This window comes from Lissotriton vulgaris, chromosome 5, assembly GCF_964263255.1.
Source record: "Lissotriton vulgaris chromosome 5, aLisVul1.2, whole genome shotgun sequence".
In the NCBI taxonomy this organism is placed as follows: Eukaryota; Metazoa; Chordata; class Amphibia; order Caudata; family Salamandridae; genus Lissotriton; species Lissotriton vulgaris.
The window spans coordinates 1,651,450,935-1,651,478,362 of NC_141693.1; positions in this window are offsets into that span (position 1 = coordinate 1,651,450,935).

Consider the following 27,428-nt stretch of genomic DNA (forward strand, 5'->3'; position numbering starts at 1 on the left):
GTGGCAACAAGTTTGCAATATAACATGTGCCCGCAAAGTCAAGGAGCAACCACGTATATGCACGATCATAACAGACAAAGTACGTACCCTTGGCAGTCAGAAACACAGGGGAAGAGAGCATCGGTAAGACGTACGTCTCGGAGCAAGCACTCTCTCCAAGATGTGCTCTCGGGCTTCGGCCACGACCTTTTAGACAGAAATTACCAAGGTGGGGTACGATCCATATTGGAGACGAGCTTTTAAGCTGTCTTTCACCCACGAGCGCACTATACTCAGCCTCACTCAGATCCTTATAGGCTCGCACCTCTTCCTCTGGGATGAGCGACGGCTCATAGATATCCCTATCTAAATCAGCGATCGCTATGGCCAAAGGCTTGTGGTACGGACCAGGACCAAAGTGCGGAGGACGTGGCTCTCGATTGGGGTAGGAATCTAGTGCACTTCGAAACATTGTTTGGAATGCTCGAGCTGAACCCTGGGAACTATAAGGAAGAACCAAGTATGGAATTCCCTTATCGGTGGTATGTGGCATCAACCCACACACCCAACAATTGGTAGTGTTAACCACCAACTGATGCTGATGAAGGAGCTGAACAAAGGAATTATTCATAAATTCTGCACGTCGGACCTGCTCGTGTTGAGGTAGGATGTGGAAGGAATGAGGAGAAACAGTGGATGTAGATTTAGGTTCAGAAGAAGGGGTAGGTGAGGCAGAAGGCAAGAACGACTGTATCACGTAGTACACCCCACCCACCAATAGCGAAGAAACAGTTAGAAACAGAAGGAACACTTGAAACATGAAGCATTTTGTACGAGTAATTTGCTGCAACTTGAATCTTTGGGCCTGAGCTTTTTCCAAATCCACCAGCTTAGAGAACACCATCCTCTAAAACCGTCCGCGACGTTTTTGACGCACTTCGTTCTGGGTAGCAGTAGTCAATCCCCAGGAGTTCCCAGGAACCGACGGCCTTCAACCTAGTGTCAAGACCTACTAACCAGAAGGAAGTACCCGCGCGGCCTTACGGTCCACCCGGATGTAAAGTATTATCTATTTACAAATATATATATATATATACAGAATCTCCTAGCTGTGGAAGCAAAAACACATATATGGAAACAAACTCACAATATTACAAAAACCACAATTATACGAATGTTTTCAGACTGAATGGTGTCAATGGGCTAACGTAGATGTCAAAAGGGGGAAAGCAAAATCTTTTATTAGTCTCTGGTATTGGATCTCAAAAAGTAGCGGCTTTTCCCAGGACGTGTCTGTTCGTCAAACAACTGATCCGATGGTGGGACAGAGTTCTGCTGATCAGTCAATTGTTCAGATCTTGAGCTTTTTGATGGCAAGTGTTCAACAATGTCGTTCTGCTGCACTGAGGGCTCTCCAACAGGCTGAGCGTCGCTAAAAGGGACGAAAGTCTGCACAGTTTCCGTTTCGGACGAAGCAATGCCCTTCCTCACCCACGAGTCTGCTGATAAAGGTATAGGTACCTTTTGAGTATGGGTGGCGCGCACCCAATTCTTCCGACCTTCCAAACGAACAGCAGTCCTCGTGGCAAGGAGCACTTGATAGGGTCCAGTAAAGCGGGGTTCAAGATTACGTTTTCGTCCGAAGTTCCGCGTTACCACCCAGTCTCCGGGCTGGAGCTGGTGGCCTGGACCCTCCGTCTGCGTCGGCAGTGCTTCAAAGACCTGTTGATGAATTAACCTCAGTTTAGCAGTCAGATCATGCAGATAATCGATCAACATTGGGTACTCAAGATCAGAAAACACACCAGGCCTAGGGACCCCCCAAACATTTGCAGGACGGCCGAACACTATTTCGTAGGGACTAAGCCCTACTCGGGAGTGTACCGTCGCCCTAGTTGACAGAAGAGCTAGAGGCAAAGCGTTAGGCCACGAAAGACCAGTCGTAGCCTGAATCTTCGCCAACTTCAATTTGAGCGTGCCATTGTACCCTTCAACCAAACCCGCTGACTGAGGATGATTGGCGCTATGGAATTTTTGAGTAATTCCGAGGCCCTTACACACACTCTTCATCACACTCCCCACAAACTCACTTCCGTTATCAGACCATACAATCCGTGGCATTCCATACCGAGGAAAGTATTCCTTCAGTAGGATTTTCGCAGTGGACAAAGCAGTGTTTTCTTTGAGAGGGTAGGCTTCAATCCATCGGGAGAATGCGCAAACCACAACTAAAACGTATTTCAGGTTATTGCATCGCTCCATATGGATGAAGTCTAGCTGAATCACTTCAAAGGGACATGAAGGGGGAGCAAAATGACCAGGAGGTGTAGGGGTTCCCTTTCCAGGATTGTACATCATACATATCATACAATTCTTAACCAATCTCTCAGCACACCTTGTAATACCATCATTCTTCCATACCGGGGACAACAACTTGCAGATACCTTTCGCACTAACATGTGCTAAACCGTGTGCCATCGTCACAACAGCTAGTACATACGCATCTAGCAACATCCATCTCTTATGCTCCGACAAATCGATCCAACAACCATTCGCATCCAACTTTCCCGTACTCTCTTTCCACTTCATCTTTTCAGTCTCGGTGGCCTCGTTCTGAATCGCTTTCACACTCTCGATAGTGTCCTCACACATACCAGTTTCTGTAGGCCACCTAACCGAACTCGTCACATACATTCTCGGGCTAAGGTTCCGGGCAGTCTCCTTAGCAGTCTCATCTGCAAACGCATTGCCACGACCAACATCATCCGTCACCTTACGGTGCGCACTACATTTAACAATCGCCACCTGCTCAGGCAAAGTAAGTGCATCCAAGAGATCATTCACAAGCTGTCCATGCTGAATCTTAGTGCCATGCGACGTCATAAAACCTCTCTCTCGCCACAATCGTCCAAAACTATGCGCAACGCCAAAAGCATATTGGCTGTCGGTAAACACATTCACCCGTTTCCCTTTCGACAACACACACGCTCTAGTCAAGGCAATCAGCTCTGCCGCCTGGGCAGAATTCTGATTCAATCTTGCAGCTTCCACAACCGTACTCAATGTCACTACAGCATACGCAGTCGTTACATCACCATTCGGCAACTTAAAACAGGACCCATCCACATACAAAGTCCCGTCGGGATTTTCCAAAGGAGTCTTTTTCAGGTCCACACGACCCTTCGTTTCCTCCTCAGTTCGTAAGTAACAGTCATGAGGTGCTACTTCATCTGATTCCATACTGATTGGCAACAAAGTCGCCGGGTTCAGGACATTACAGCGTTTTATTTGAATGTGACTTGCCAAAAGCGTCAACTCATAACCAGACAACCTTGCACTCGTCAAGTGCTGAGTTTTCGTACGATTCAAGAGAGTGTCAACTGCATGCGGAACCATCACCGTAAGCATATTATCCATGACCAATCCTGCAGATTGTCGGATGGACACCGCAGCTGCCGCTGTTGCCCTCAGACAACTCGGCAATGCTCTAGCTACTGGGTCCAAGGTCGAGGAAAAATATGCACATGGACGCTGCTTACCGCCGAATTGTTGCGTCAAAACACTCAACGCTCAACCTTCCCTCTCGTGAACGTATAGTGTAAAAGGCTTACTGTAGTCAGGGGTACCTAACACAGGAGCCGAACACAACGCGTCACGTAGTTCAGAAAAACTTTTCTGACATTCTTCCGTCCATGGCAAAGGAGTTGGAACATCCTTGCACGTAAGAGCCACCAATGGTTTCGCTAGCAATGAAAAATTTGGAATCCATTGCCTGCAGTATGACGTGATACCTAAAAAGGCACGCACATCTCTCTGAGTAGTTGGCACAGTCATTCGGGCAATCGCTGCAATTCTCTCTGGGGTCAACCTTCTTCCCTCCTTTGACAATAAGTGACCTAGATAGGTTACTTCTTGACAACAATATTGTAGTTTAGAAGGTGACACCTTGTGATGTAAGTCACAGAGATGTTGCAACAACGAGGCTGGAATCAGAGTTAGTAGAGCCGTAATGTCAGGCACCACAGGGAACTGAGGAATCACAATTTTGTTCACCTCCCGTAAATCAATAACAAAACGATAAACAGGAGGCTTAGATGGATCAGTACGCTTCAGAATGGGCAATACAGGACTATTGCACACGTTTCCCAGTGTCTCCTCGATAACATCTTTCTCAATCAAATCATAGATGATCGCTAACAGCGCTCGCTCACCATCAAGGGAGATACGATACTGGGGAATACGTGGCAGGCGCACATTAGATTTCAAGTGAACAACATAAGGGGAGATGTCAAGCAGGCCCACGTCATTGGGACCCATCGCCCACAAAGATGCAGGAAGAGAACTCAATTCCGGTGGAAGCTTATTGATGGATAGGTACATAGGAGAGACAACTCTCTCACCCAACGTAAGCTTTACTCCCGCAGGAGAACAATACAAAGTCGCATACAGACGTTTCAGCAAATCCAGGCCCAAAAGATTTTCACCACAACCAGTAGTCAAAATCAGCGGAGCTTCCAGCTCACGAGGCCCAATTGTAAGGGGCAAAGGGCACGAAACCGGATTGCTAACAGGGGCGCCAGAGAATCCAACGGAAACATTTGTTAAGCCAGACAAAGGTGCGCCAGGGAGTTTCGAATGCATGATGGAACTTTTCGCTGCACCAGTGTCCAACAGAAAAGGCTCAACGACGCCCGAGGTGGCAACTGCGACGTAAGGCCCTCTCTGATCGACCGGAACTGATACTACTCCCTCTCTTTGTCTATGGCTGTCCTAGTAAGTACCATCATCGATGTTGTGATCAACGTAATAATCATCGACATTGTACTGAGCAGATCTGCTTTGTGATGATTCACGCTGATCAAAACAGTTGTTAGAATCAGAAGAATTATTGGAACGATCAGTTTGAACACCACGACCTCTACCACGTGATGCTTGTTGGGGGCCGCTACGACCTCCTCTAGATGAATTACCGCTGTTCCGATCACGTAAGACTGGACAATCAAATTTCAGATGACCCTCGTTCCTACAATAGGCACACTGATTGTACCCCAATGAAGATCTGTCAAAAGAGGAGCCATTTCGAGATTGCGATCTATTCGACTGAGACTGCGATCGATTCCGTTGTTGCGAATCGTTCTGATTCGAACTTGGAGGATACGCTTGCTGCAACAGCACTTTTGTTTTGAGCTCTTTCGTCTTTTTATCAGCACGATCATTCTCTTCTTTCTCTCTGTTCTCATAATATTGTGCCGTAGCCAATATTTGAGCAGAAGTAGAGACAGCCCACGCACTCTCAGAATTTCTCAATTTGTTGCTTAAGTCTGGTAACAAATTAGACACAAATTTGTCCACGAACAACCTTTGACCACCCTCCGTACCCATATCCTGACCACTATGATTGATGAATGCCTCCTCAAATCTCGTAAAGAAATCAGAGACACTCTCATCCTTCTTCTGTTTACAAGCGGACAACTTGTCCCAATTCACCTTCATGGCTGGCATAAGCATCTTCATAAGAGTGATAATTCTCTGAGGAAGATCCGTAATTAACTGTTCAGGCTTAGCCCCACCAATTTGACGGGTGTCTGCTACCACAAGAGCAGGCCAGTCACCACCTAGTTCATTTGCATGATTTTCTTGACGAATCTTTGCCCATACCGGTTGCGGTACGACATTACCAAACAGCATATTGATATCGGCAAGATTCATTATCGTAGCATCCACCAGCTGCGATAATTCTTTATAGTACCCTGCAGGATTTTTGCGAGGGTCAGGCAAAGATTGTTTTACCTGCAAGACCTCCGACCGTTTCCATGGAAGATGTATCCATACTCTCTGAAAGTGCGGCAGGATCGGCGGAGCAGCGCCAGGGTTACCTGGCATCCACACTGGTGGAACTTCGCGCATGGGATACTGACCAGGCGCATCTAGCGCTCCTTCAATATCTTCTACAAACAATGCTCGAGGTATTATAGAAGGACGAAAAGACAGCAACTGCTCGACAGCACGTCGAACATTGCTACCCACTACCATTCCACTTGAGAACTGGAGCTGAAGGTTAGTTAGAGCAGACATCGTTTCTTCGGATGCATCAACAGATATTTGGTCTCGCAAAACTTTGCACATTTCCTCAAACACGAACCTCTGTGTCGGTATATTGAACTGAGAGAACGTGTCAAGCACCACACGTGGTGGATTCCTAAGAGGATATTTCATCCAAGCCATCGCCATATCATATAGACAGTCACGTTCCCGACTACCGGGAAGCTGACTTCGTCTCTGGGGACCGTCAGAACCAGCGGTCTCAAGAATCGGTCCAAGAGAGTTGAAGAAGTTAGCAGCAACAGAAGGGACACGTCGTCCAGTAGACGGGGTAGTAGAATAACCCAATGGGGTAACAAGAGAAGTACCAGAAACAGAGGGAACAGCAGGAGAAACCAGAACAGTAGAGGCAGCGGGAGCAGGAGTATGAGGAAGTACAAGCGGAGGAGCAGTAGGGACGGAAGCAGGTAGAGGAGTAGGAACAGCTGGAAGTACAGGAACAGGAACAGGTTGGGGAACAGGGACAGGGGGAACCACAGGAGCTGCGGTACCCTGTACATACGGAGGTGGTGACTTCATAAGATAGGACATTAAAGGGTCCTCTGTAACCTCCTCCTTCTTATCCGTATCTGCTGGTAAAGCGGGATAGCACTTATCTATAGACATGCACTGCAATCTATCGAAAACTTCTTTTTCCTTTTCCTCCTTATCTCGCTGGAACTGCTCTGCGTTTCTTACCGTAGTAACAATTCCTTCTCTCTTATTACGTTTAATTTCCTTGATTTCTTTCTGTTTGGCTTCTTTACGCCACAACTGAAAGGAATCAAACATGGCCGGCCTTGATTTTCTCTGAAACAATTTGGCTTCAAGATTGTCTAGAATCGGGGTCTCAAAACTACCATGAGGTGGCCAACTAAGGGCACCATCCTTTCTAGTATAGCGAACCCAACACTCATTGAATGTAATTGGACCTAACCCGTGCTTACTGTACAGTTCATAATTTGGAGTTCCAATTGGAGGTATCGGACGTGAGTCCTCCAATCGGGAATCCGCACCACAACGTCTAAAACAACTGAACAAAGTACTACGGCCAGGCATCTTGCACACTAACCGAGTTTCACAAACGTCAAGGGTTATAGGATCACAATATCCCTACAAAGAGCAAAACCCTCGGTTTTTGGCGACTGCAGACGTCAAATATCACAACAAAGAACAAAGTACTAAGAACCACAAATGCAATGGAACCATGCAACAACTAAGCACCCACAACTAAGGACTCTGGGAGCGACCCACAAATACTTAACTCAAAGATCGATGGCGTCACCAGGAAGGCCCGTCTATCGTCTCGCTGTACCAAGGTCTACGCCAGGCGCCAAAACAGGTCTACAGTCAGGGCAGAAGTCCGTCGCAGCCGTCAGGAGGCGGGGATCTTCGCGGGAAAAGTCGTCGGGCCACTTATTTCGACAACAGGATCGATGAAGCGGGGTGCACCTTCCCTCGGAGATTTCACACGAAGTTCCTCACGATCGTCGGGCTTTGGACCGGTACCACTGATGCAGCCCTACGTTGGGCGCCAACTGAAGGACTGGGTTCTGCTAAGACCCAGCGGTGCCAGGGATAACACCTAAAACCTTCGTGGGTAACCTGTTCCGGCGTACAAATGACAGAGACACGGGACACTTCCTTCGGCGTCAAAGATTCGAGGTTTATTACTGCAGGGAACACAGAAGTCACAAGAAGTACAGCATGTGTAGGTTCGAGGAGTCTGATTCAACTTGCCTCTGTGGGTCGCTCCTTTTTATACAGTTTTCACGCATAAGATAACATGGTACACAAAGGTTTACAACTCAGTTCCCATCGCAAAACCATAAGGGGTTACTTTCATGTATTCAAGGCCCGGAACATAAGTACAGAAACGTTTGGTGGTTCCCAACTGTAAAAGCCCATCTTCCCACCATTAGTACATTCCAATCAGCAGTAAACAGATCGAGGAAGGGGCAGAAACAGGTGCAGAGGAAGATAGAAACAGTGGGGAGATCGGAAAGGGTGTAAAAGGGGTGGTATCGGGAAACACGAGCTGCAGGCATCAAAGGGGACGTGCCTAATGAATGCACAACTGAGACAATAGAACGACACGGCAAGATGAGCCTCGAGCGGGGCCATCTGCCTTACAGTGCCATCCCCCTCATCATAAAGACACTTTCAGAGGAAACGTGTCTTCCGCAAGAGTTTGGGAATCCCAGGGTCGTGAAGCGGACAGCGTCCGTTCGCTGGCTACTTGAGGGCAAGAGACAAAATGGATGCCACATCTAAGATGGAACCCGTGGGCTCGGATGTAGAAACCCACGAAACAAACGAACGGTTTAGGCCAGCACAGCGAAAAACGCGTACACCCACTAAACTCGTCATTTGCGGGTTCATAGATACCAGACTCGACCATATTCGTGCGAGTCGAAAACACCACTTACGATCGTCACGGAACCTCAAGGCTGGGAGTTTGTCAACACAAACTCAACAGCTCCATATTGACTTTACTGAAGACTGAAGCTTCTCAGCATAATAATAATAACACTGATGCCAGTGCTGGATTTATCATAAATGCACGTAGAGGGCATCTTAGATATGCCCCCTGAAAACAACCAGTTTCTATTGTATTGGCTGACCAGTCCCTGCCAGCCACCACCAGACAGGTTTCTGACCTCATGGGGTGAAAGCCTTTGTGCTCTCGGAGGTGAGAAACAAACCCTGCTCTGGGTGGAGGTGCTTCACACCTCCCCCTTACAGGAAGCAGCACTTAGCTGTAAGCCCCAAAGGCTCTCTCCTTGTGTTATGCTGATGTGGGCAGCTCCAACTAGTGGAAATGCCTACCTCTCTGTCTCAGCCCCAATTTTTGGTGGCAGGACAGGCAGGAAATTCTCGGCTTGGACTATTTGGCACAAAAGGAATAAAGATGTGCCCCTCTCCCCAGAGTGGGGGGCACCCAAAGGGTGTAGTCACCCTAGGGGATGGTAGCCATTGACTACTGCCTCCCAACCTCAGTAAAGCCCTTACATTTAGTATTTAAGGTTTCCCCTTAGTCTTGTTCCTCAAATTCAATGACCTAAGAAGAAGAAGGACCGAGGAGCTGTGCAGCAATGAAGTTAGGAGATGGCAACTGACTTAACCCTAGCCGTACAGGCCGGTCTCCCGCTTCAAGGTCCCTCCTCGCATAAGCTGGCATGATCTTGATTTCCATAGGGCACCGACTCCCCATTTGCACCCTGACCCCGGCCACCCTTTGCTCCACTCTTGGTGCAGCTTTGGTGCTACTTGTTGGCCCTTACAGTCCTGACCTTCTAACCCCAGGGACTGTGTCCCTGAACCATGGGTACTTACCTGCAACCAGTGCCTCTATGAGGTGCCGCCAGATCCCATAGGCTACCATTGGACCAGTGACTTCTGCACCCGGCTTCTCCGGTGCAGCTAGTGGTGCAGAACCTACATTGTTCCGACCCTTGCCCTGTGTTGTTCAAACTCCTTGAAGACTAAACTTACTTGAAAATTTTTACCTGGCTTTCCTCCCATAGGATTGTACTGGTTGTGCTCTGTATTGCACCAAGTGTTCATTCTGAGAATAATACAAAGTATCTCTTTGATAATTAAAAGTATTACATGCAACTGTAAAGTATTTTGAATGCTTATACAAACATTTGCCAACAGTATGTTCAAAGTATTACATTTCTGAAAATACTTACCTCTCACTGAGTTCCACTTGGTTCATAAAATAAAAGTAAATCAAGTAATTTTTTTACATATTGACCGGAAGTTAGTCATTGAGTGTGTCTTCCTGCCTCAGTCCAGCAACTATTGAAGTGAGAGTATGGTATTATCTACATTATCCACTATACCTTTGGGGACTTACTGGACTCTGTGCACCGTTTGGGCCTAATTGTTATGTTATGTTATGTTATGTTACTGTGGGTTTTGTAAAGCGCTCAGCTGCTCCGAAGAGCGTCCCGGCGCTATAGATCATCACACAAATACCAGCAACTAACAAGACAGCCAAGCGGCACTAAAAATCCACAAGAACAACTTACAGGGCAAAGAGATAAGTTTTAAGTCCCTTTCTAAAGGCAGACAAATTGGAGCACGTTCGCAACGTCAGGGGCAGCGTGTTCCAAAGACGGGGGCAAGGTAGCTAAAGGAGCGACCTCCACAACGAACACGTCTCACTGCTGGCACGATGGCATTGGCCTGGGCAGCCGACCTCAAGGGTCTAAATGGAAGATAGAAGTTGACCCTTCTCTGCAGATAGCCAGTGCCGAAATTGTGAAGTGCCTTAAAAGCTGTGGTTAAGGTCTTAAAGGAGATGCGCTTATGAATCGGCAGCCAATGCAGAGTAACCAGGAGGTTGCTAGCCCTGGCTCTTCTGGTAAGACCAAAGATTGCCCTGGCTGCCGAATTTTGGACTATCTGCAGGCGGGTCAGCAGATATTCAGGAAGACCCAGATAAAGGATGTTGGCATAGTCTAGGCGTGAGCCTATCAGGGCCTGCACCATAATCTTCTTGTGCTCCAAAGATAGGTACGGCAGAAACTTTCTCAACATCCTTAAGATGGCGAAGCACTTCCCCGTCAAGGCAGCTACCTGGGCCTTAAAGGAAAGGGTGTTATCGACCAACATGCCCAGATTCTTAGCTGTAACAGAATCGCTGGCAGGGGGGAACATGGCCGAAGGCCACCAGTGCTTCCATCTCGGGTCGGCAGGACAACCAAAAAACAATATCTCGGATTTGTCTGAGTTGCATTTGAGGCCGCTTTTCCCGAACCAATCAAACACAAACTCCAGACACTTCAGGATGACCGCTCCGTCGAAGTCACAGCCCCTGTCACAAGTGAACAGGAGCTGTGTATCATCCGCATAGGATACGATCTGAGCCCCTAACTCCTTCACCCGTGCCGCCAAAGGTGTCAGGAAGATGTTAAAAAGGGAGGGGCTGAGTATGGAGCCCTGCAGGACCCCCACCTCAAGCTGCGGCATAGGGGCGGAGAAAGGGGGGGCCCAGATCGTTTGTCTGCGGTCGGCCAAGAAAGATTGGAACCATTCGAACACCATTCCCCTCAGGCCAATCTCCCAGAGTCTTGTCAGGAGAAGGTCGTGGGGAACGGTGTCGAAGGCCGCCGACAGATCAAGCATGATGAGCAAGGCCTTTCCACCCCTGTCCAGAGTTTCCTTCACAGCCTCGGACACCTCGAGTAGAGCGGTTTCTGTACTCAGGTTGGATCTAAACCCGGACTGTGACTGATGTAATACGATGTCAGGCGGACCATCTCAGTGCTGGGACTAGCCTACCTCTGGTCGGAGGTACCAACCGCCTAATTGGGATGTGACCAAACACTGGGCTCGATTAGGATCCGGAGGATGCCAGAAAACCACTGCGGAGGCACAAAAGACCCACCGCCAAATTAGGATGGTGGTGGGTCTCAAAATCCGTCCGCAGCTTTTCCGCCGCGGTTGCCTCCCGACTGCGGCGGAAAAGCTCTAACATGGCTGGTGGTGTCTATCAGACACCGCCAGCCATATTAGGATAGCGGAAATCATATGCTTTTCCACGGGGCTTTTCCGCCGTGGAAAAGCATACGCACATTGACTTCGGGGGGCGTTGCGGGCCCCCTTGGTGACGGGGGGTGGGGGTGCACACGGGGGGCATTTGCGTGGACAAAGCGGCAGGCACCGTGCGGTGCCTGCTGCTTTGTGCACGCAAATGCCGTGCATGCATTTTTAACATTTTTAACATTGCGGCGGGTGCAGCTTGAAGCTGCACCCGCCGCAATGTTAAAGATTGAGGATGTGACCGCCACCCTGGCGGTCACATCCTAATCTGCACGGAGAGACCGCCACACCCCCTACGGACGGTCCCTCCTACTCTATGGTGTCGGACGGACTCAGTTCCATCCGCCATCATAATCGGTCCCACTGTTCGGTCGCAATTCTACATTTTCCCATGGGAGCATGCATTGCGGCTGTAAACCATCCGTAATACCCGCTCCCATATGAAAATGAGGGGTGCTGTTAAACCCTGTACCCCGTGGCAAGAACCTCAAGGGGCCTGCCACGGGGTCAAGTGTTCAACAAAGAGGCACCTCGGCCCCCAACCGAGACTGCACACACATGAGGGTCCTGCTGGGATCCCTAAACAGCTTTTCTGACATGTTTTCCATGTCGGACAGGCCTGCATTGAATACATGCCAGAAACTGTACATCGTAATCCCAAGGGCAAAAAGGCCCGCCCTTTGGGATTACGAGCTGGTTCAGACTGGCCGATAGGTTCCTTGAGCCTGTCGGGAGCCAGCCAGAAAGGCTGGTGGGTTTGGTTTCTTACTACCAGCATTGTAATGTGGCGGTCTGAAAGTAACAAGAGGGGCAGATTATGAGGCAGACCGGAAAGCTCCGACCATCGGTCAGAACCTTTCCGGGCAGCCTCGTAATCGGTCCCTATATCTCTCATTGATATAGTATATACAGAGCCCGCCTCCTACATGTGTTACTTCCAGATTACTGGTCAATTCTGATGGGGCCCTTAACTCCTGTTATCGGATCTACTGGAGATTCTGGATAACTCAAAATGAGGACTCTATTGTTCTACTGCTCCTGCTACATAAACATACATCTGTTAAAGAGTAAATATGAGTCAACATTTCAAAAAAGTTTGCAAGCTGTCTCAGTGTGTTAATCACATGATGCTAGTATATGGTGATTTGTGCAGGTCTGGAAGAGTGTAAATCCATGAACGGGCAAATTGGACTCACTTCTGTCTGTGGTTTAGAAATTGAATAATACTAATTAAGGTATTTGTAACACTGTCTATGTAGGGCAGCGCTTTATGAAAATGGGGTAAAATAATTTAAAATATTATAATTATTATTAATTCTGTATATTTTCATTATTCTATGGTATGTGTCTTGGTTAGTAAAGCACATCATTATTCTATCATTTCGTCAGGAAGTACTTTATAATTTTGTTTTATCTTTTAAGGCACTTTGGACTGTTTATTTTCTCACTCTCTCATTAGTATTATAGAAGACAACCTCAGATTAAATACCAGCAAAGTATTTTCGACTGGTAAAGGTTAATGACCTCATAATCATGTTTGAATAACAATCTTAACATTTAACTTCAATTACAACTTTGAAGACATTCACCAGGAATGCTTCCCTTCCCCCTACCCAAATATTTAATCAAGTAAAACCTTGTTACATTTCCTATTAAGAGACAACAAAATATTAGAAATTATCGCAACTCAGTGTGGTAATCCCTTCTGCAATTCCCCATTTCTTAGGACAACCTCAGGGTTAACACCATTTTAGTCTTGCGTCCCAAAATGATGATGCTATCGGGATTTCAGTACATGTAATATCAAACTGGAGTAAGGATGGCCTAAGAGTACTTTACTATTTCATATTCATCAATTTCTATTAATCTTTGTAAAAAAGTGAATTATTAATTTATGTAGATGACAGTCCACAAATGTAGGAAAGTCTCAAACTAGTTAGGTCAAATAAATGGTATGAATAATTTAAACCAATCTCAATCCCTGTGAGCAATGGCACAAAGCAGACACATTTAATTTACAGAAATTACAGCATTTAGAAGTACCAAAACAGTTAAAAAGAAAAACACACACCACAATAAAAATGCCACTCTAATTTATTGAAAGAGAGAAAAAATAAAATGCAAAATTACACCAAAATAAACAAAGCCCGTGAGGGGAACTGGAGATATGCATTTTTGAAGATTTGGATGAAAAAGAACCAAGAAAAATTAAATTAGTCAAAGTAAGCCAATGTTTGTGGTAGACTGGGACCATGACGCAATTTCAGATGAACCGAGATAGAGCCCGGGTCAGACTCCTAAGTGGTTTGGGCTTGGCGAATGACTGGAAGTCAAAGAGTCAAAAACGTTTCTACATCCCACTTCAGAAAATAACTTTTCAGCAGAAATGCCTTGAAATGTCTTCTAAATTTCAACTTAGAAAGTTACTTTGTCACTTTTTGAGAAGCAAAATCCTCCCCAAGCAGGTTGCAGCTCAAACTGCAGCTTCTGAAGTAGAACTGAAGTCTGAATGACTAAAGCAGGCAGTTAGCACTCCTTTGGAAGATTCTTGCTGAAAATTTTCACAAGTACCAACGCAGAAAGGGAATTAGTTGTTCGATGTTTCAGAGACCTTTTAGAGGGACGAGTCTGATGCAGTGGAATATCTGGTTGAATACTTTTTCCATCGGTTGATGCAGAAGCTCTTGGATAGATATTTTCCAAATGTTCCAAACTTCTGGTGCCCACACAGCCACAATAATACAGTCCCAGGACCTCAGAGGAGGCACTTAGAGTCTCAAAGGTTGCCAGGCAGAGGCCAACAGAAGGCTGCAATGCAGACCCACTTGCTACTGGTCAGCTGACTCTTCAAGAAAAGGCTGCTTGCAGCTTGTTGTGTCCATGTAGTCAAACACAGGAGGTTTGTCAACTGACCCTTGGAGTCAACTTCTTTCTCCTGGTTATCTTCACAATTCTCAAATAGCAGGTGCAGTCCTTCTTCTGTTCTTCTACAAGTCCAAAAAGTATTCTGAGGATGGTACCCTGGGTGCCACAGTTATGCCTGGCACCAGCTAGTGGGTTGATGTGACTACTGACTATTTAGTAACCAATAGAGTAAACATTCCATGAGGCAACCCTACTGACTTTTGCAGCAATTCCTGTTTGCTCTATAGCATACAATCCTACAGTGCACCTCATTCCCAAAATTTGCAATGGGGAAGACATTCTCCCCTGTGCAGAGCCTCTGTTCACCCATAGAGTAGCTTCCACCACTCTAGGTTTGGTGACAACCTGTCCAGGTTTCCAAAAGATCGCTTCCTCCAGGCATCCCTATACATTTTCTTGCGAAAAGGGCGCATCCCCTTTCAAGTTAATGATGTTCCTGGGTGTACCCCAACTGGTCTCTCTGTAAGGGTAGGAAAAACAACTCTCCACACCTAGGCCATTATCTTTGCTCTGGGAGAGCTTTCACACCTTTTTCACACTTCATTCAGGCCAGTTACAGGCTGGGCAATTGCTGCAGAGCTAATGCAAATTAGGTTCCAGCAGCATCAGACAGGGTAAAGCTACATTTCTAAAAGTTGAATTTCCAGTATAAAAAAAAAGAAATTAGTTATATATTTTTTTAATATAAAAATATAAAAATAAATCTTTGACTGGAGTATGTAGCTGGTACACGTCAAACATTATAGATTATGGTGTATAATCTATACTTTGACTTTTCACTTGCGCCAGTTGTAGCCTAATCGCTGTTATGTTATGTTATTTCTACTTGGTATATATCAAAAACTCATAGTCAGAGGTATCTCTCAGCGCTAAGCAAGCACAGAGGCTCAGCAATCGCAAAAATAATGAGGGGGCATGTTAGCAAGGAACCTCGTTAAAATTATCGCTGTTTTATCGGCAGGAAACTGCTGATAAAACGGCAATACTGGGCTTGCTAATATGCGTTATAGAATTCCTATAGAATCCCAGGTTAGATGTCTTGCACATCTAACCTGGAATTCTATAACACATATTAGCAAGCCCATTATCGCCGTTTTATCACCAGTTTCCTGGCAATAATTTTAACGAGGTTCCTTGCTAATATGCCCCCAGGTCTTCAAAATTTGTTTAAACTTGGCAAAAGCTGAGAAAAAAAGTGCAGATGGTATGGAAGTTGGTTCCAATCCAAAGTGGGAAGAATACTCTACCACCCATTGTGATGGCGCAAAAGCGGAGAAGTCAAGAGTGCCTTGTCTCTTGATATAAGTGTTCTTTCAGGACAGTAGTAGCGCAATTTGATTTTTAGGTAGGAGAGGGCACTGTCCATCAGAGACTTGTGAGTAAGGTAGAAGGTATTGAAAATAATGTGTTTTCTGACTGAAAGCCAGTGCATGGATCTAAGAGTAGGCACTGAGGGGGAGCCTGATGACAGATTGCAAAACAGGTGAGCAGCCATGTTCTGTACTACCTGGAGTTTGATCAATAAGGTGTCATTGGTGGCCGTAGCCCAGTCGACTTATAACCAGGGACTGGACCAGGGTTTTCCTTACAGAAGATGATAACCAGGGGAAGACTTTCTGCATTGATCGCATGTTGAAAAGCAGGTGCTGCCGATTTTGGAAATGTGATCCTTCATGGACAGTGCCTGATCTAGTTTAACACCCAGATTTTTCACAGTCAGCCTGGAGGCAGGAGCTGTCCCAAGTACAGGAGGCCACCACTCAGTAGACCAACATTTCTGGGCTTTGCAAAACAATTTTTATCATATTAAGTTGCAGACAGTTTGCCATCATCTAGGCTGCAATCATAGAGCTTGACACGTCATAGTCTTGTCTAAACGAGATGATCAGCTGGATGTCGTCTGCATATGAGATGACATCAAAGCCACTCAATTTAACAATTTGCACAAGGGCGGACTATTTAGATATTAAACAATGTAGGGCTTAAAGATGAACCCTGAAGCACTACTTTCTAAATGGAGATGGGGTTGGACTGAAACACAACCAGCATGATCGTCTGCACGCAGCTGTCTAGAATGTCTGCAAGCCAAAGAAGAGCTTTGCCACAGACACCGATCTGTGCAGCAGTGTTACATATGAGACAGTGTTAAATGTTGAGATCTAGCAGCACAAGCATAGCAGGAGAGCCAACATCTAAAGAGTGGCGAGGGTGCCTGTAACTGCTGCTAGAGCTGTATCATTGCTGTGGCCATTTCAAAATCCCTGATTGAGAGGCATCTAGAATTTGCAAGCTCTTGAGGAAAATCATAAGCCGAATTTTCCCCAGCAGTGGGAGCAGCGAGATGTGGCAAAAGTTGGACAGGGTGTTGGGGGTCTGCATTTGGTTTTTCTAACACCGGAGAGACCAGGGCAGCCTTCTAGGGTTTTGGCTTTTAGAATTTTAGTCATGTCTAAGGAAAAGTTAACAAATGAGAGGATGATGGTCACAATGAGAGGCATGAGAGAAGCAGTGACCCCTGGGTGGATACACATCAGCAGGAGCACCAGATCTCGCTTTAGGCAAAATATTCATACCATTGATTTGGCCTACTGTACAAGGCTCAAACTTGCGATGCCAAGTCTGTTGGCTGAATGAGACTCTGGCTTATGGGGAACGTCTTATAGACCAGTTTTATTTTTTCCTCACAGATGTCAGTCAAGAGTCACAGAGTTGTCCAGGGAGCAGGCACATTGGTTGGTGAAATCATTGAGCATTCTGTAGAGCTCTTTAGATGAGTTACCAGCATTCTCAATGTTATTGGAGATTAAAATTCTCCTGGCATTCCTAATGCGTGTGGTAGCTCTTAATTGATGATTTACAGGCTGCTTTGTCTTCCAGTGATTTTGATTGATGCTATTGTCTTTCGCACCTCTTACAGGACCCTTTTATAGTGCACAGTTCCATAGAGAACCATGTGGCATGGGGTCTGGTGGAGACAGGCATGGTATGCTTAATCAATACCATTTTATCAAATACTAGTGTCAGAGCCTGGTCATAGTTAGTCAGGGCAGAGTTCCAATCTTAACCCTGAGCTCCAACCACCAGGGCAAAAGATTTGGAAAAAGCCTCCACCGAGATAGAGTTACAGACACTATAGACATGTTTCACCTCTTGATAGAGTGATTTATAATGTCCATCTTCGCAATCAGCCATTTGACTAAATGGTGATCTGTCCAGATGCTAAAGTGCATATGCTGTCTGGGTGAATTGTGTTTATGGATTGGCGTTTCCATGATTGGCTATTTGATATACTGATAAGTCCCTGGTACAGTGCACTGTGTGTGCCCAGGGCCTGTAAGTCAAATGCTACTAGTGGGCCTGCAGCACTGATTATGCCACCCACATGAGTAGCCTCTAAATGTATATTAGACCTGCCATTGCAGTGTCTACGCGCAGGTTTGAAATGCCGTGTCTACCTGGCAGGTGCACCCACTTGCCAGGCCCTAACCTTCTCTTTTCTTGTTATAAGGCACCTATATGGTAGGCCAGCAGTACCTCCAGGGGCAGGGTGCAGTGTATGTAGAAGGCAGGGCATGTACTGGTGTGTGACATGTCCCGATAGTGAAATTCTGTCAATTTCATTTTTCACTTTGGAAACTATCTGTCTCATCTTACAAGTATAACTTCCCATTGGAACAAGATGGAGAAATACAATTTAGGCTCTCTGAGCCCAGGATTTAATAACACATCTTTTAGTAAAAATGTTTTTAAATTGTGTGTCACTGGGGCTGGGAATGTTCATTCACTGTAGACAGCCACTGGGGGGGGAGGGGGGAGTGTTGTGTGCCTGGCCCTTCCTGGATGATTCAGAGCTGAGCTGAATGGAGCTTTGCTGCATTTGGAGTAGTGGGAGGAGATTTCATTCCACCTGAATAGGGCCTGTCTCCCTTACACAATGCTGTCTCCACCTCAGTGATAATACTGCACAAGTGGGGACATAACTGGTTTGGACTGGGCGCACAGACCCTAGCACAAAGAGAACAAAGACAAAATGGGGTATAAGTAGTAGATCTTACACCCTAGAACTGTAGATCACTTCTGGACTCAAGAGGATACTTTGCAGAGGAGAATAGCTGAAGAGCTGTGAGGAGGAGTACTGTCCCTTTGCTCTGTGCTGTGTGGGGTTGGTCTGCAGTCGTTGTTTCTGCTAAGGAAAGGACAAAGACTGGAATATTGCTGTGAACCTGCTTAAAGAAGAATCTCCAATGGCCTGTGTGTGTAGCCTCCTGTTCTGAAGTCTCAGGGACACAAAGACATCACCTACAGCTCTCCTGAACTCTGCTGCTGAGTGTTATGACCTGCCAGGAGGTGCCTATTATATTTCTGGGCCTCTGGAGGTTGTTCCTGCTGTTAGGAGCCGGAAGAAACCTGATGAACTGAAGAAAATGAAACATGGCTCTTGCTGAAGTGGTTTGACCGGATGCAGCACCGCTGTGCGAGAAGAATCTCCAAGTACTGCTACACTGCTGCAGAGATAATGCAGCGCCTGTCATGGCTGCAAGAACAGACGCTTCGTGGGATCACAGCTGAAAAAAACAAAGCAGCGCCGCTTGCCACCACTGCATCGATCTCCAGTGCATTGCACCTGTGTGGCAAGTTTTCTTGACGCATTATCCGCAGAACAGAACCGTCCTGGAGTCGACACATCACTTCCACCTACAGTCCGGATTTGATGCATCACTTCTCCTGTGTGCAGCAGAACTGTCGCATCAGCTCCCCAAAGACTCAGGAACTAAAGCATCTATTTGTGTCTGAATGCTTCCCTGGCCTCGCGAATCTTGACACTTCTACAGGTACTTTGTGTGGAATCATGCATTTATAGTTTTCTATGGACCCATATGAAAGTCATATTCTCATTACATGTATATTGTTTTTTTTTCGACTTTTGTTGAGTTTAGATAAAGATACTTTATTTTCCTAAACTGGGGTGGTGTCCATTTGCGGTGTTATCACTGTAATACTGTGTGTAATCAGTGCATATACTTTACACATTGCCTTTGGGATAAGACTGTCTGCTCGTGCCAAGCTACCCAGGGGGTGAGCAGGAGTTGTTTAAAGTGGGTATCCCCTTTACCCTGACTAGGAGCAAGGGTCTCTATTTGGACAAAGGTACCTACTTCTGCGAACTAGAGACCCCCATTTCTAACACTAAGCATCCCCATATCAGTGAGAAGTTGGATGAACTCGGGGTTTGCGACATCTTCCTCATGTAAGTTGAAATCACCCAATAAGATAAAGTTGTTACAAGAAAGTACGAAAGGGGCAATGCATTGTTTTACTTAGCGCCTGGCGGGCGATAGATAAGTGCACCCTTCTTGTGGACTCCAGCAGACATCTTGAATTGGAAAATGCATATTTCCACGCAGTCCACTAATAGAGTTTCAATAAGTTGAACCCAGACGATATCTCGTAACGCAGTGGCAATACGGCCACCAGGCCTGAGTTCCCTGTCCAACCTAAGTACACCACTGACTACGTTGGTTTGGTCCTACTCTCTGGTGAAGACACCATTTCTAATGTCACACATGTTCAACGCTCAAATATTATGCACCCTACTTTTTAGGCAGTAAGGTGTCATTAGGAAGGGCTCATTGAATATTTGAAACCTGGTCTTCCTACATGTCAAATGGGATCTACGCTAGCACACATTGTGAAAGTCTTTTTTGAAATTATAGTTTCAGTCAAGAGTCTTGTGCACTGAGTAGTTACTTTGAATAATCAGATATCTACACCTTTCTGTCGCCCCAGCATATGTCTTCACCAACAGTCTGTACAGAAGGCGGCAAGGGGGTGCTTGAATCAGTCGGAGGTAAGAGCGTGCCTTTATTAAAACAGGGGGATCTTCATTCTGTTGTATCCAGGAAGGCAGCTGGGTCACATGCCCTAAAAACCATGAGCTACTGGATAAAAGCAGGAAAGGGGCTAGGAAGAAGGGGAAGCGTTCTAAGTCTACTAAAGAATCCCTTTTATTTCATAGTGATACATGCTCTCCGGCTCTGGGTGAAGGCACTGAAGACACAGATATTATATCTACTGATTTAAGGTGTAACATCCGGCGCAGAGGGATCCTTCAATCGGAATCGGATCTGGACTCTGATTTGGCACAAGGTACTACCCCAAGGGGGAACTCTGGAAAGAAGAGGGTAGAGAGGGGGGCTGGGAAGAAAGTAGCACTTAAGAGTAATACTGTTCGAATCACTCCCTCCCTGCGATCCTTTTTTAGGGTCCAGCCCCAGGTTCAGAATATCCATTGTGAGGCTCCAAGTGAGGCTCCAAGTGAGTTATTCAAACCCCCTCCTGAGTTTCAACCCATCATGTCTGATTTTCCTCCTGTAGAGCCTAGTACCGCCCATTCTACTCTGACTGAACAACTACCTATTGTAAACCTACCACTTGATCTAAACAGCAACACTCTCACTATCTCTAACCCTGATGAGCCTAATTCAAACAAGAGTTCTAAACAAATATTTGATGCTACACCCGGGTCTTCTCAGACTGCCGTTCTCTCCGAGATAGGGGAAACAGAGTTAGCTGAGTCTTCAATTGGGGCATTTCTTGCGTCCCTGAAAATAGATATAAAACAGGGCTTCACGGTTTCGGCCAATAATCAAACAGAAATCAGAGCAGCATATGAGGTCCTGGAAATGAAAGTGGATTTGCTCAATCAAAGACCTGAATCTCTTGAGAGCTCAGTAGATAAGCTTAAGGCCAACTTAGGGATGGCTGAAATGAAAATCCAAGTCCTTCGAAGGGATGGAGATGCGATGAAAGAGAGGATGGAATCTCTTGAGAACTACTCACGAAGGCTACTGAAGGTTCCGGAGGGCAAAGAAGGGAGCAATATTAAAACCTTTGTCGCATTGTTATTGAAGGAATCTTTGAATCTGGAGGAACCTGTCGATCTTCTGGAGCAGGATATTCAGAGGGTGCATGGAGATCCTTTTAGATTGAATACAGCCAGGACTAAACCCAGAAACATTTTGATCAATTTTCTTACCTACTCTCCAAAAGAAAAGATATTAAACCTAGCCCTGAAAATAAAATCTGTAAGGGGCCCGGATTTCCCATTCAAGGTGCGTTCTGACTTATCCAAGGTCACTCTGGATCGCCAATGGGAGTTGCGTCAAAGAATGGAGAAATTCAGGTCTTTCAGTGCTACGGTCCAGATGAGATTTCCCGCTATTTTGAAAATTATGTACAACAATAAGATGTACAATATTAGATCCCCAAGCGAGGCTGATGATCTGTGGACATCTTTAGGGGATATCTCTTGTGAAAAGCAATGATGTAATGAAATAATGACCTTTCTTTCGTGTTGAGTTGAGTGACCGTGATCTCTTATTTTATTTACTTTAAGGGGAACCTTATAAAATAAAAAAGAAAATAGATTGGGCTAGATGATAGAGGGGGTTGGGAAGAAGGGAAAAAAAATACAAAATAAAATAAAAAAATAATTAATAAATAAATAAATAAACAAATAAAAGGAAACAAAAACACATACTATAAAAAACATTAATAACTTCAAGGTTGCAAGCACCAAGAGTGCGAGAGCGCAATTTGAATAAAACGTATATCCGAGTTATATTTACAAGCATATCGTATAAACGTAGGAATGAAATGTATATCGAATGTGAAGTTGACGCTTATAGCATAAAGTTAACAGATGTGACCAAAGTAATATAGGAAACCTAATTGTACTTACTTTTAAAAATGCATTGGATTTAGAAGGCCCGTATACGTAGTGGGCTAATGTAGAAATGCTTACGAACAGAAGAACGTGCAAAGTAGAATTCATGTACGTGTGTAACTTTAAATGCAGAAACGGCGAGAAATGTAACATGGAGAAATATGTAGAGATCATATATATAACGATGTAACAAATGAGAATATAAAATTATATTCTATGTATCAAGGTTTATATTCTATGTAAAATGTATTCACTTATAAGCAAAGGATTTGCTAAATGCGATCATATATAATTGTGTTAAAGGTTATACTGAGTAGAAGAAGTTTTGTAGGAATGTTACAAGAGTTTAGGTCATTTGTGATTATAACCTGACTGACCAAGGGTTCGCAGGAGTGTAGTCCGCTGTTGGTAATTTAGTGGGCTCACAGGAGTCGTGAATAGCCTTGATGTGAACGTGCGAGCCAAGGAGTCTTGTTCTTGTTAGATTTAAGGTGACAATGTCGGACGAAGTTTATTGCCTAAACGTGAGAGGAGACGCTTGGAATTTGAGTCTTGTTTTGAAATGACCATTCACAGGACCAAGAAAGGTTACGCATATAGTCGTAAAGAGTAAAGTTCTGATAAGGTGATAGATTTTGCTCCGAAAGTGTCAAATGTAACTTCAATGAAGTCACCAGCAAGAAGACGAAGATGGCGTCTAAGGAGAAAGGTCAACTTAACGGATGACGCGAAGAGACGAAGCCATGGAAAGAGCCAGAAAATGACATCATGGGGGAAAGTCCGTGGTGGGCGTCGAAGGGGCGTTCCACCCACACTGTGATTGTGTATTTTAGGGACAGCACCCCGGGGAGAAGATAGCAAGAGCTCAGCGAGAACAGCGAGAGGCAAGTTAGGAAGCGCAGATGACTTGAGCAGATGCGCTGAGAGAGATCAGAGCGCAAGAGAGCAGTAGGCCGAGGACCCTTAGAGAGCGGATGGGTAGGCAGAGAGGGTACTGCTTCTTAAACTTAAGTTACCTTTAGAGGCTAAGAGAGTTTGAACTTCTTAGGGAGTCAAACTGCTGACACCTTTTTAGGATACTAGGAACTTGCGAAGTAGGGATGTCACTTAGTATAGAGTAGGGACAGATTTAACTTGTATTTCTTTCTTTTGTAGATGACGCAACGGAACCACATCATATCTATGCTTTTTAATTTGTTGATTCTGGAACTGACTTTAATTGTATTCGTTTGTAGACTGAGGTTCTTTAGGGAATTTATGTTCCTTCTAGTTCCTGTATATTTGCTGAATCTTATCCTGAGAGGATTGTATTTGCAACTTTTCTTAATTTTATATTAAAACTTTTAAACTTTATCACTTGTAAGTGGTTCTTCAGAGTTGCGTCAGTTTATGGGGTTTATCTAACCTATGCAGGGGATGTCTTTTACTCAATGACAGATAACAACCGATCCAAAATTGACGAATGAGATAGGTTATCAAATTGATCATAAAAGATATTAAAATCTCATTCCCCGCAGTTGGTAGCAGAGGATGGTTTTCTTCTTGAGGAAGACAACCTAGGTCAGGTTTAGATTACCCCAAGGTCCCTAGTCATCGACGACCAGAAGAAGAATCCCTGCCGAAGACGGTGCTGACGGTGCGTCGAGAGAAAAGCAGCAAAATCGGTCGAGAGTGAGTATAAGGGTCATGCGTTGCCAGATTGCGGTGTTTTATGTTGTTCCTGTGTTGTAATGTCAAGCGGAGTTGAATGCCTGTAGTGTGATTGAGGGAAGGTTGTGAGCGCGCGCAACCGGATAAAATCTTATGTCCAGAGAGGACTTAAGTGGTTCGGGTGTATCGAACACCCAGAGTAATTTGTCTACCATTGAAAGGGGGTCATGAGGTACCATTGATCGCCCGAAAGACCGATGATAGGGGGAGCGTTTGAGTGAGAGTATGAGTAACGGACGCTGGTCGTACGTTTACTGTGTGTAAGTAACCTATCAGTTGAGGCAAGCGTCTGACCGTCAGAGGGAAGACGTTTCGCCAGTTGAGGTAGCAATTACAGTTAGACTGTGGCGGTACAGTCAGAGAAAAGTGATCGCTTGGACGGAAGTAGTCATTTTTCGGTGTATGAATGAAACGCATGTAAGACCGCGAGACGAGTTGAGAAAGAAGGGAACTGCTGCAGAGGGGACGAGTGACGTCAGCGTAGAGTCGCGCTGAGATTGGTCGGTTAGCGTAGAACCGCGTTGGGATAGGCTGATTAGCGAGAGTCGCACAGGGATTGGTAGTTGTCATCGGGACGTAAACAAAGGAGAGAATTAATAAGGAAAATCGTAGATTATCAAAAATGAAGTGCTTTAAGAGTTTAAAGGCAATCTTTAAGAGAAATAGAAGAAACTTATATGCTGGAGAAGAAGCTCCACCAGAAGGCACACCAGCTTATCATATGGCAGTAAATATAGGCTTACACTCGATACTATGGATCTCCGAGTGGAATAAGCTAACAGAAGGGAATAAGGAACTGACGTTTCCGAGATTCGGAACATTTAAGTTAGAAGTGTTGAACCAACTGAAAGCAGTAATGCTTGCAACGAGACCTCTACCGAGGCCAACACAGTTCGAAGCACTTAGTGCATGGTTTAGAGCAGCACACGAAAGGAATTTAAAGAGGCGCCAAGAAAGAGTGAGAAGATCAGTAAAGGCAGTGCAGGATGCGAAATGGGATGAGGAAGCTAAGAAGTGGAGAGTGCAAAAGATAGAAGCAGACAAACTGTTCACCATGATAGAAGCTACGGGAGAAAAGAAACCTCTAGAGGAAGATGAGGATAGCGAGACAGAGGAGGATCTGATAGAGAGACTATTAACAGATAGACCACCTCCGTACAATAGCGAAATCGCAAGTCCCGTACTACAGCAAGGGGACGGAGCTAGATGGGGGGAATATAAATCGATCCCAGTAACAGAGTGGGATACCAAGAAAGGTGAGGAAGTACTTCAATCTAGTTCCGAACAGAAAGTAGTAGGAAGATTTGTGGTCCAGAAGGTCCCAGAAATACAGCATGCAAGATCGTATCAAATGCCAGACGCTCTACAAGTACCTGTTACCATAGGCCCTATAGTGTCAATCTACAACCCAGAGGGGGTCCAGCAGGAGGAAGAGGCAAGATGGGACAGGGAAAGGGCAGAGATGGAGAATAGGAATAACACAATGAATCCCCAGAGGCAGATACTAGCACCAGTGAGTCGGAGTACCCCACTAGATTCCGCAACGGGTCCCTGGATAGAACAAGGGGGTCAAAGAGGATCAATGGATCTGAGGGGACCGAAACCGAAATCCTATAAGGAATTAAGGGAATATCTGAAAGAATGGGATACTGCCGAAGAGGCTCGGAATAAAAGTTTAGAAACAGGAGCAGAGTGGAGAGACCAGGATAACAAGATCCTCTCTCATTGTGGAGCTGGCGAAAGCAGCCCGGAGTGGGAGAGAGGGAGTCAAGGAAGCAGGGGAAATACTTGCCCTACTACCAGTGGCAAGCAAGTTACAGTGGTTTAGAACAGCACGGAGGATCCTATCTCGTATCTGGAGAAACCGAGCCGAAAAGACGGAATGTAGGGATGGGGAATGGAGCAATGTTCCACCACACCCCAAGGGAAGATGGAAAAGCTTGGGATCTAGAGAGGTGGGAACAAAGAGATGGAAGAAAAATTCCTCATAACTCACCTGTGCTTAGGCGTAGGGCGCATAGTGGAGGTGAGAGGGATGTAAGAGAACAACCTAGGACTGAAGTACTGGGAGCTGAAATAAAAGCAAGACGCATAGATGTAATGAGTTTAAAATCAGACTTGGATGAAATAATTGACGGCACAGTAGCAATAGAAAGGTTAGAGCTGTACGATCCAGATGAAATACTGTTTTTATCTAAGGATGTTACTCGAAAAGCAAGGGCAGCTCATGAAAAGTTATCTGAATTAGCAGAAAAGTATATGATAGACATGTCACGAACAAAAGCCTTACAGGCCAATCATAGGCTGAATTGCACGGATCGGGATCTAGATGAACGTAGAACGATTGGGCTAAGAGTACACATAAGGGAACTAATCATGTGTATTAGAATATGGAGAGATCTGGATAGATGGGAGGAAAAATGGTCCAAGAGGGGATCTGTCAGAAGGAGGGCGCTTGTGAAGTCCCAGGATACAGACCTAATGCGAATGGAAGCTTTCCCTTTGCGAGAAATCGCGAACGGAAACTACGTTCATGTACCCTGGAGTAGAGGGGATTTAGCGGCATTCACTAATTCTTTCCCAAAGCTTAGAGAGAATCCTGTGGAGTGGTACAAGCAGGTAGAGAGATTCGTGAAGATCTCTAAGGTACTATGGATCGATTTGAACACTTTGTTTGATATCGTAGTACCCGGAGATTTGTGGACGGCATGTAAACTTAGTATTGAATGGCCCACTTGTGAGCCTCCGAGAGATACCCAGACAAATGGTCCATCAGACAGAGTCATGGAAAAATACGAGAGAGTAATAACATGGCTAAAAGAGAAAGTGCTGGTGCAGGATATAGACTGGGTTAAGATAGATCGAACAACTCAGGAGCCTAAAGAGACCGTTCACGAGTTCTATGAGAGATTACTGAAAGCATTTAAACAGTACAGTGGGTTGGACGTAATGGATCCTAAAGATATAGGACAGTTTGTGTCGAAGTTTGTTCTCGGATTGAGACCAGACATAAGCCTGATGATTCAACAACATTTAATCTGCTGGCAGAACAAACCTTTGGATGAGATTCTGAGGTATGCAAGGTACTGTAGCGATGAGATAGATTCGAAGGCAAAGAAGCTTAAGGAAAAGCTGATGTTGGTACAGATGCAAGCAGCTGGAAAGGGTGGACAGCGGCAACAGGGAACAGGAACGCCAGCAAAGAAACAGAATAATCAGAGCAGAGATGAGGAAGAAAGACCGAGACCGAGAATAGATATTGCGACACTGAAAAGGACAACGAGGTGTCATCAGTGTAACGAGGTGGGACATTGGAGACGCGAGTGTCCTTATAATATTGAGACAGGGGAATTAGAACAGGAGGAGGAAGAGGTACAGAACAACGTGGTTAAGGGAGCAACAGTCCCGAAGGGAAAGTTTATCAAAGGGGGGACTCAGACTCCTCGAGCCCCGT